At 49.3% G+C, this 11,758-nt stretch overlaps 1 pseudogene; it reads right to left on the reverse strand.

Annotated features, from left to right (window-relative positions):
• Positions 1-353: 353 nt before the first annotated feature.
• Positions 354-9,637, reverse strand: LOC123408805 (annotated as a pseudogene).
• Between the last annotated feature and the right edge of the window lie 2,121 nt (positions 9,638-11,758).

Consider the following 11,758-nt stretch of genomic DNA (forward strand, 5'->3'; position numbering starts at 1 on the left):
CTCCTTCCTTCCCTACAGCAAAGGTAATGCTACTCAGCAACGGCACCATGGGTCAACTACAACGGCAAGTAGCCAAGTACACCTTTCCTGTGTTGTTGTCTTACTACTTGGGCCTTGAAGTAAAGCAGTCATGGGGTGAGATCACCATCTGCCAAAAGAGCTATGCTGAGAAGGTTACGACACACTCACCGCAACTCTCACTACTCTAACAGAAAGCTAACTAAATACTGAAGAAACGGTCATTCCATCCAGGTCATGCCGGCTAATACTACCATGCAGATCACAGGCGATGCATGCATGCTTATTCAGAGGAAAACGGTAAATTACTTAAGCAATGAATTATTCCTAACAATTCACCACCTAATCTCGTTGCTTCCAGTGACCTCCATGACGCCAAGCTTCTGTTGGATCTCAATGAAACGCACCTTGCTCAGCGCCTTAGTGAGAACATCAGCTAGCTGCCTATTTGTGCCAATGTGATCAACCTCAAGTTTCCCTTCTTCAAGACAATTCCTAATGAAATGATACTTGAGATCTATATGCTTGCTCCGGTCATGATGAACAGGATTCTTGCAAAGGGTGATAGCTGACTTGTTGTCAATGAGCAGCTCAAACTTGGCCGGAGCACGACCTGTCAGACTTCCAATGAGCCTACTAAGCCACAACCCCTGACATGCCGCCGTCGTCGCTGCTACATACTTTGCCTCGCACGAAGATAGGGCCACTACCCTTTGTTTTTGTGAGGACCAGGACACCACCTTCATGTCTGGGTCGTAGCGTCCTTGGTTCCCGGAGACTGACCAGCCAACCGGAGCATATGAAGCGTGACTCGGATGGCCTACGTTGTTGAATGCGTTGCCATTGGGTCCTATAGGGCTCCCTGGGTCGTCCGAGTGGTCGCTAGATGCTACTGCACCAAAGCCAGAAGCAGTCTGCATAGGCACAGATGTTGGCTCGCGCTTCGGTTGTTCTTCCTTCGGCTTTCTATTACCTTTGGCAATGAAGCTGCCCACCACAACCTGGACATGTGTTGCAGCCATAAGCATTCCAGCAACACAACCTCCTACAACACGTCCATCGCTTCTAGCCAGAGAAACACTCAAACCACTTGTCCTGCTGCGAGTGTCACCATCCTCTGCGAGAAGAAAGGAGCCTGATAGAGAGAGAATACCAAAGTGGCCCTCATATGTCACTATGCCACTAGAGGTTGTTGGTTGACGGAGTGTTGCTATGCACAGCGCACCGTTTGCTGAGATTATACATGTAGTACGTGAGCCTTGTTGTGAAAAAGACATTATTTTCGAGGCAACATCCTCATTTGGCTTCAAAGTTATTATGTGAGGAGTAAATGATGTCCTAGCTGAACCTAAGTCATTGAGTTGTTTCTTTTTGCCAGATCCCGAGGGTCGTCCTCTGTGTTTGCCGTCAGGATTCGAGTTGGACCCCGCGCACCAGACTGCCCGCCCGCCTGAGCCTTCACCGCCGAGACGATGGTCCCGGCGGGCCCGTACTTCCTCGGCCGCCCCCTCTTCTTCTTCACGAGCTCCCCGCCGCTGCCGCTGACGCTAACCACCAGGGCGCTGCTGACGGGCTGCGCCATTCCCGGCGGGGTGGCGGAATTGGGCCGGTACATGGCTAGTGGCATGTCCGCGGGCTTCATTGTGAGCGAAGAGGCGTCGAGCGACGCCATGGGGTTGAAGGCGAGCGACATGTCCACCGGCTTCATTGCCGACGACCAGGAGCCGCGCGACGCCATGGGGTTGAAGGCGAGTGGCATCCCGTGCATGACGTTCGCGGAGCCAAGCGGCATCGAGCCATAGGCGGTGGCGAGCTCACGCGCGACATCTGTGTGTGCGGCTGCTGCGGCGTCGGCCGAGGCGTCTGATGCGTCTGCAGTGTATCTATAATTTTTGATTGTTCCATGCTACTATATTATCAACTAGGTATGTTTTATATGCATTTATATGCTATTTTATATCATTTATTGGGACTAACCTTTTAACTCAGTGCCCATTGCCAGTTGCTGTTTTTTCCATGTTTTTGACCTTTTTGAGATAGGAATATTAAACGGAGTCCAAACAGAATAAAACCTTCGGGATGGTTTTTTCCATAACAGAAGGGATCCAGAAGACTTGAGAACCAAGGCAGAGGGCCACGGAGGAGGCCACGAGGCCCCTAGGCACGCCCAGGGGGGCGCCTAGCAGGCTCGTGGGCCCCCCGTGCCTCCTTTGCCCTACCTCTTTCGCCTTTAAATTCTCTAAAATCCCCAAACCAATAGGGAGAGCCACGAAAATTCTTTTCCGCCGCCGAAAGCTTCTGTTTCCGCGAGATCCCATCTGGGACCGTTCTGGTGACTTACCGGAGGGGGATTCGGACACGGAGGGCTTGTTCATCAACACCATTGCCTCTCCGATGATGCTAGAGTAGTTCATCACAGACCTTCAGGTCCATAGCTAGTAGCTAGATGGCTTCTTCTCTCTCTTGGATCTTCATTACAAAGTTCTCCATGATCTTCATGGAGATCTATCCAATGTAAGTTTCTTTTGCGGTGTGTTTGTCGAGATCCGATGAATTGTGGATTTATGATCAGATTATCTATGAATATTATTTGAGTCTCCTCTGATTCATTATATGCATGATTTCATATCCTTGTAATTCTCTTCAAGTTATGGGTTTCGTTTGGCCAACTTGATCTATAATTCTTGCAATGGGAGAAGTGCTTGGTTTTGGGTTCATACCGTGCGGTGTCCTCACCTAGTGACGGAAGGGGTTCTATCAATTCCTTGCAATGGGAGAAGTGCTTGGTTTTGGGTTCATACCGTACGTGATGCCTATATGTATGATCATTTCCTTAGATATCGTCATGACTTTGCGTGATTCTATCAATTGTTAATACTTGCTATCATGAGAGAAACCTTAGTGAACACTATGGCCCCCGGGTCTATTTTACACATTGTATATTCAGATCTACATACAAAAATACCTTGCTGCACTTTTATTTATTTATTTATATTTACCTATTATCACTATCAGATCTCACTTTGCAAGTAATCGTAAAGGGATTGACAACCCCTTTATCGTGTTGGGTGCAAGTTTGTTTGTCTTTGCGCAGGTGCCTTGGTGCCTCATCTTGATACTCCTACTGGATTGATACCTTGGTTCTCAAACTGAGGGAAATAATTATCTCCACTTTGCTGCATCACCCTTTCCTCTTCAAGGGAAAAACCAACGCAAGCTCAAGAAGTAGTAGCGTCTGCTGTGGATGATCCCAGCCGTCCATCTCGTGGCGAAACCCTAGGCTCACCGAATCCGACGCGCTCTCCTCGGCCGCTAACCGCGCGTCCTCTCCCTGGTTACCATCTCACTGGCTCCGACGCCCGTGGCTCAAGGGGAAATCTTGCCTCCGAAGCCACTGCTCCCCTGGGACCCGCGACGATTCTCGCCTTGTCTACGTCTCTGGCGCATTCACCTCCGGACAGCCGTCTCTCCTTCGTCTTCGGCCATGCATTGCTTCACGCCTTCACCCCTCCTGTGTTGCAGACTTCAGCCCCTTTGTTAGAGGAGTGTGATTGGAGGAGGGGAGGCAAGCAGCGGGAGGAAGAAGAGAAGGTAGAGGGACGATTGCTATGGCACCCTACCAGGATAATGGATAGGGAGCAAGGGGAACACGCTTACGCACAGGGTCCGCCAACAGCGCCACTGCGCTCCTCCTTCTCTCTTGTCTCTATCTCTCTATCTTCCATGGCGGTCGGAGGCCATGGGATGCGAGGCATCCCCTTTTTCCAGATCCATATGGAACCCAAAATGGCTCCTAGGGCATTGGGGGGCGGGGCGGTCAATTTTCTCCGGAGAGAGATGAGATCGGGGTTGAGAGTAGTTAGGGGAGACATCGGACATGTGTGGTGATAGGGGAGAGATGGGATGTCGGTGACCGAGGGAAGTGGGCCTGTTTCTTCGGAAGGTATAGAAAAATCGGTGGGAGGGGAACACGTATGACGCAAGGGGAGGTCATGGGTGGGACGCGACTATTTGTGTTTTCCGTTTTTACTTTTCAATTTCCAACCAAGGAAACCAGAGAGCGATGGAGTGGGACCGAATTTTTTTGAGCGATTTTTCGGTACGGGATCTCCCGAAGAGAGTAGCAAAAGAGGTTGAACCATCACGAAAGAGGGCAGATCCCCCTTTAATAGTATAGATAAATTTTGAGTTCATGTTAGGTATTCAATTTTTAGTAGTCATGTTGGTCTTTATGATGATGATACACTTAAATTATATACATTTTATTACTCATGTTGGTATTTATGTTGTACTAATTTCATTTACTCTTTGTCATGACAGGTGTTGAAAGATGGTGGGAAAGGGTCGAAAGCACTCCGCGGCTCCTTCTTCGTCGGCAGTGGTGGGATGGGTACTTCCATTCCTGCCTGGCCTCTTCGAAGAGCGTTGCTCTCTACTCTGCATGGAGTGGCCGCTTCTTCGACTCTCGCGACCCCCGTGAGAGGAGGTCGACCCCCCGCGAAGCTGAGAGGTACTAAAGGTATTACTCATGTTGGTATTTATGTGGTACTCATGTTGGTATTTAAGTTGTACTCATGTTGGTATTTATATACATTTTATTACTCATGTTGGTATTTACGTTGTACTAAAGGTACACGTGGCCGAAGAAGAGGTAGGGCAGTGGATGCCACGCCTTCCTCGCCGCCACCCCAAGCTGATTCACCTAAGCACAGGACTGCTAGGGTGGATTCGTCTAAGGAGGAGGCTACACGGTCTCCGGTTCACGAGCCTCAGGTCGATGAGCCTCAGGTCGACGAGCCTTCGACCCACGAGACTCATGTCCCAGAGGCTTCATTCCAGGTGACTCCGGAGCAAAGCAGGGATGAGGGTACGTCCCCAGAGACCCCGTGGGATACCTGGGCTGATCTGGGTCAGCCTGAGCTAAGTGGCCATGCTAATAGCGACAAGGAGCTGGGTGATGGGGCCACAGTCTACCAATGTGGTAGTTCGGGGATCCCGCTCATGCCGGCGACCCGTGAGCAGAGGTGGTCGATTAAGTCAAATGGGGACAAGTAAGTTAATTTACTCTTATTTAACCTTTTTCCTTCACGTTTTCTCAAATATCTAATGTTTTGGATTTAATTTGTCATACTGTAGGGGTTGGGTTGTTGCCAAGGGTGTCCGCAAGCCCAACGGCGTCCTTGGTGTGCTTTGCCGTCAAAACTTCGTGGGGTTTGTTACGTTTCCCGGTCAGTAGCGAGAGGTAGGAATGACCTGGGAGCACTACTTGGATGCCCCGGCCCCGCCGGAGGTGGAGATCGACGGTGTTTTGGGCCACACGAGGACCGACATGGTGATCCGACAGTTCTGGGTGATTTCTCTTTACACAATTATAAATCAACCATAGCTAGTTATTGTACTAAGCCGTGTTGTCCCGTTTGCAGACCTACTACAGGTGTGAGGAGGGATACGAGGAGGACGCAACAAAGGTTATCGAAACCAAATGTCGCCGCATACTTCAAAACTTTCGGCACGAGGCTCGACTGCAGGCTGTTCGAGACTACTATGCCTCACGGCATATTAGGAAGGACATGGCGAAGTGCCGCGATTCTAAGATAGAGAAGGAGCATTACATGAAGGTAATTACATATTATTAAGGCCTTGTACTTAGTTTCCTTGATTTGATTCTTACGCATTGCGCTCAAATTTCTCTTTATTAACTTAGGTGCCACCGAGATGGTGTGTGGATAAGATGGATTGTTGGGAGGCCTTGGTGGATCAGTGGTGCTCTGAAACATGGGAGGCCAGCCACAACAACACCAAGGAGAGGCGTGGCAAAATGGTTGGTGTGCCACACCATCAAGGGAGCGTCAACTTATTCCAATTTTGTGAGACCTAGGTATGTGGTTTGCTTTATGCCTCATGCAATTCATTCTTAATGCTATCTTGATCCCTTTACTAATACATTTTTCCTTTATCTCTCTTTTAGTCGCGTCACAATAAGACGGATGTGCCACAGATGTACGACCTGTATGTGATGGCCCATACTTCCTCGTACAAGAAGATCAAGGCATTCTTTGACTCTGACCTCGAGCATCCAAAAAACATCACCAACGTCTCCTCCCACCACAAGCTCGTGAAGTACAGAGATCACGGGAAGGCGAGGAAAGGTGAGGACTTTAACCCGAGCGAGGGGCCTATTGATCCAGAGCTGGTGATGATAGAGGCAACGGGAGGCCCCATGGCTCGATCGCCATTGGAGACAGCCTTATACGTTGTCCTAGAACTCTCCGGCAGATAAGGGCACGCCAAACGAGCTCCTGTCCTGAGATAACACCTCGTCCACGGCCAGTCGAGCTCGCAATCGAGGTTAGTTTAATGGACACAACTATGGATGCTCGTATGAAAACCGACTGAATATTAGTGTCCATCACTCGGTTGGTCAAAATATGCTGCCGAGTGGAAATTATCCGAGTGTAAGAAAGCACCTCGATGGAAGTTATCTGAATGAAAGAATACAGACGAGTGGATTCTACTCAGTTGAACGTCTGAGTGGATTTCATCCAAGTAAAAGGGTGCGCCCGAGTGAAACCTTCGTAGGCCGGAAAAGTCAACAAGAGTGGTGTGTCAAATTGCCAAGTATTGCAACAGTGGAGTCAGGGAAAGTCAAGGAAAAAGTCAATGCCAACTCACTCATCTTGGGAGACAAAACATTCACCATACAGCAGCCGAGTGTGCATAGCAATCTGATTGAGCTGATACTCGCTATCGCGCCAAAGCATTCAGCCAATGACCATGAGGCCTGTACTTGCCAAGCCAAGCCACGAGATCCTAGATACACTCAACCGAAGTGGTGTCCTCCAGGGCTAACGAAAACACAAAAGAGGAAACTACAGAGGTTAAGGAATCAAGAGATGGCAAAACGAGAGGCCGAGAAGCAAAGAGATAAATTGTTCAATGATATTCGGCCCGTGGTGCCTACAAAACAAGTATGGAAGCCTAAATAAATGTAAGATGCAGCGGCTTCTACACCTATCACAACAACACTTACACCGCCGACGAAGGACGATGCAGCCGCTACTACATCGTCCACTTCACCTGTTACTACTTCTTCACTTGGATATGTTTCGGAAATGGTGGACATGCTTAAGGATGGAGATGATGTTTTGGACTATGAGCCTACACCAGTTCATGAAGGTATGGATATCAATATGGTGTACTATCTACCTGCTGAGTTTCGTGCTATGGACAAAGAAGGGGAGGTGGCTCAACTGGATATTGGCCCTAAAAATGCAATATTCGAGAACCAAAAGAACCAGTGACGCACTTGAAACCATTATACCTTAGAGGTCATATCAATGGATCACCACTCACTCAGATGCTTGTTGATGGTGGTGCTATGGAAAATCTCATGCCTTATTCGGTCTTCAAGAAATTGGGTTTGCCCAATGACGAATTAATCAAGACAAACATGATGCTCACTGGGTTTGAGGGCAAAGAGAAAACTGAAGCCAAAGGTGTGATGTACGGGGAACTTACAGACGGATGCAAAACTTTGGCTACTGCATTCTTTGTCGCCGAGGTTCATGTTAATTACAACATGATTTTAGGCCGTGATTGGGTTCACGCAAACCAGTGTGTGCCATCCGCTATGCACCAGTTCTTAATTCAGTGGGTTGACGATGAAGTGGAAGTCATTCATGCGGATAACTCGGCTTGTGTTGCTTTGGCCGATGCATCAATGGATTGGCAACATCCCAATGCTACTTGCTTAACAGGACACGACCTATCAGAGTTTTATTTTCTTAGTGCTACAAAGAGTGGTTTTGTGCCAGTTTCTTCTCGTCGAATTGGTCGATTTTGATATATGAATTGTCCAAATCAGAGGTCGTGTGCAACCTGCAGAGGCGAAACGAGTTCAGGTTGTGTTTTTCATTCGGGTAATCCGAGTGAAAAGTTTATCATCCGAGTGAAAATATAACTATCCGAGTGAAGGCTTGATGACCGAGTGAAAAGTTTTCAAATACAAGTGGAACTTCGGTCAAGGAGTTCAGATACATGAATTCCGAGTGAAAAAATTGTTGTGCGAGTGAGAAATTTCACTCGACCAACTAAAGGGCTCCAAAACCAAGTGATTCAACCTGAAGGTAAAGGTTGGCCTATATGGTCGTCTAGATAGCCTCGAATGGAAAAGTGATCAACATGAAACTTGTTCGTAACATCAAAATTGTCAAGTTTTATTCTAAGGAAATTATCAACTGAGGTAGTACACGACCTACAGGGACGCTACAACACTCGGACTGTCTAGTCCGATACATGACCAAGGTTGATTCAATGTTAAAGATGGCCTCGTGGAGTATTCGAGATGGTTTTATTTGGGAAAGTGATCAATATACGGATTGCTGGCCTCATCAAGGCAGACAACATTGATGTTCGAACCATCTCCATTGAAGGTCATATGCAGATTCCACGGCCCACGCAAGGACAAAAGACAGAAGATTGGGCCAGATTTGGGCTGAATCCGAATTAGACTAGAATTAGCACTCTAGGACGTGATTTGCTGTAATTTTCTTGTAAGGAAAGCCTAGATGAATTCTTTGCTTGTACGGGAAGTCCAGCCACCTCTTATATTTATTGGAGGTGATGGCCGACTGAAACAATACACAATGGAAGCATCAATATACTACTTTTTCATATACGTTTTATCTCTCCGTCGTATTTTATCTCTCGTTCTTTGTTGTTCATCAAGTTTGAGAGCTGCGAATCCCGAGGCTCTAGGGGCGAGAGAATCGACCTAGGGCAGCCCATAGCCGCCGCATTCCCTGACAGGGTCCCTGCCGAGCATGTGGGGCTTCGGGTCCTCAAAAGCATCCGCCGACTGTCTTGTGTATCATGCTGTCGGTCGGGTCTCCTTCGACGTGAGTTGCGATGCATCATCCCCAGCGTAGAGGGTACACATGACGTGTTGGTGTGTCAACAGACGCCCCGATTTCCATGCATGTGATGTCGATGTCATGCTACAGTGTGCAACATCCTCGGGATATGGCGGATCTTCCTCTGGTCGGCGACGTGCTCGATGGAGAACCTTCCTGTTGGGTATTTAAGGCGCAAGGTGGAACGAAGAGGAGACATCATCTTAGATCCAGGTCCTTTCCATCTCCGCTCCCCCCTCTTACCTCCAAAGCAAAGAACTGCCAGCTACCCTCCATGATTCTCAACCCCGACTTCTCCGCCGCACAACATGGTGAAGGGAGCGACGACGAAGGCTAAGCGGGCCAGGAAAGGGTTGCACGGATGTTCTTCGAGCCTCGGAGCTTTCCCGTGAGAATGGATCCAGGGCAAATGGATGTCATCCGAAGTCTCAGAGGGGCACTTTCCGGGGCTGGAGAGTGAAGGACTGGTCGCCTAGGGGAGCTGGCGACTGCTCGAGGATGGCCAGCTAGAAGCACTTCCTCAGAACGACGAGCGAGTGCTCCTAGCCACCCACATCGAGAGAGGTTTTTCTTTGCCTCCGCATCCATTTTTCTGAGGCTTTCTTGGTTTCTTCGAGGCTCAGCTCCACCACCTTCCCCTCAATGTTGTCTCGTATCTTGCTGCATTTGTGTCCCTGTGCGAGAATTTCCTCGGGTGTCACCCGCATTGGGGGTTGTTCAAGCGCTTGTTCATGTGTCAAGTGATGACCGTGAAGAAGTCTTCCCCATCGGGGGGAGAGCCAATGTGGCACAGATTTGTGGTGGCTTAGGCATTCAGCTCAGGGGCAAGAGTAGCTTCCCCCATATGAGTTTCCCAGATTCGGTGAAGAACTGATAGGATTCTTGGTTTTATTGCCCAGATGTCCCAGTCAGTGAGGGTCATTCGAGACTCCCTCCCTATACTATTGATAGGATCCATCCGGCTCCTTCCTTGACCGTGTCTAAGGAGGAGAAGACCGATGTAGATATCTTGATGATAGCGGTGATTGCCTTGATCCGGAAGGGTGTAAACGGCATGGACCTCCTAGAAGTCTTTTTCCAACGTAGGATCCAACCTATCGAGGCCAGGGTTCTCCCAATGTGGAAATGTGAAGGTCCGAATGATCAGAACCGAGTGCATCCTGGTGAGATCGGGAAAGAGGCATTGGAGAATAAACTCAAGGCCATTACTCCAGTGAGGGACAACCCTAGGGGCTCCAGGCAAGTGCCTCCTTTCTCAATGGAGCAGCTGTCGAATGAGCTGAACCATCGAGCATCTCTATCGAGTGAATTTATTTGTTGATTGAACTCCCATTTGTGACTTTACTTCCTTCCTTCGGCAGGCTTTTATAGGGCTGGTTAGTTCCATACTATTGATATGGAGAGCGACACCAAAAACCAAGACACCGAGCACTCAGAGGGTTCACAGGACGAGAAAGATGATGAAGGCGATGATGAGGAGACCGAGGATAGCAAGGAGGAGCATGGAGACGAGGCGGAATCTTCTCCGTATGATGAAGTTCCGGTTGAGACCCGTTCCAACGCATGCGAGGACCCTCGAATCCGTGTAGGCGCCCCAAAAACTCCGCTGATGGCGAAGTCGAGTGCGTCAGCAATGCTGACTCACAGTTCCAAGCGGGGTCGGAGCAAACCTGAGGCGATGCCGGAGCAGGTCACCAAGAAGCCCAAGATCATGAGGTCCAAACCTTGTAAGGCCATTCTGCTGCGCATAAAGGTCGACGTGCATGTGGCTTCGCCATAAGTACCTTTACCGAGTGGTTCGTCTCAGTTTGAGCAGTGTCTTTCGAGAGATGATTGGGTTTTTATTGTTTCTGTTGTAGGCCTGATACTTCGACCGCTTCACTAGAGCCCAAGACCTCTGACAAAGGTAGAGCTGACGTTGATGTTGCTTCATCTAAAAGTAACCCTTGAGCTTTTTTGGCGATTCATACGAAATTTAGGCTTTGGATATACGAGTGGCCTTTTGACTTTCTCGTGCACATGTGCAGAGCCGCAGGACGTGATTGAACTCGACGCTGATGTCCCTCCGTAGTCGGAGAAGTGGTGAAGCAGGCACCGACTCCCAGCCAAGTGAGCATCGAGGCCAAGACTCCCGTGGTGTAGGAGGACGCCTCGGCACGGGGGTCACTCGGACTGTATCCGCTGACCACTTCATCGTCTGTCCCCAAGGATCACAACATCTTCCAGTTCGACCATACCCCGGAGGACAAGGAGGGGGGCATGCAAGGGGGCCTTGGCTTAGCTGGACGTGATGGTCGGGTGATTGAAGGAGGCGTACAATGCGAGTGAAGCCGTGGCAAAGAACATTTGGGTAAGTCCTTTACGTACGCATTTCTTTCTGAATATGTTCCTTAGTAGGAACCCCGAGTGGGCATGCCGAGAGGCACACCCGTTGGGTGTTTGCTTTCAGTGGGCGCGCGCTGAGGGCACCCACTCGGTGTAGTCCCCGAGGCTACCGTCGACTGGTTCAGTCGGCAGTAGTCTTATTTTCATCATATATTGGAAAAAGTTCAGTAGGGTGCGGAGCCCTTTTCTTTCTTCCATCTTTCCAGTGGTGGCGTGCTGAGCGTACCCACTGGGTGTAGTACCCGAGGCTACTATCGACTCGAACAGTCAGCGGTAGTCTCAGTTTCTTTGTTTTGATTGATAGACGTCGGTCGGGTATGGATCCCTTATCCTCTATCATTCTAGTGGGGGCGCGCTGAGCACACCCACCGGGTGTAGTCCCTGAGGCTACCATCGACTATGGCACTCGGTGGTAGGCTTAGAGTTGTGACATTTCGTTATGC

The sequence above is a fragment of the Hordeum vulgare genome, chromosome 7H (genome assembly GCF_904849725.1).
Source record: "Hordeum vulgare subsp. vulgare chromosome 7H, MorexV3_pseudomolecules_assembly, whole genome shotgun sequence".
NCBI classification, from domain to species: Eukaryota; Viridiplantae; Streptophyta; class Magnoliopsida; order Poales; family Poaceae; genus Hordeum; species Hordeum vulgare.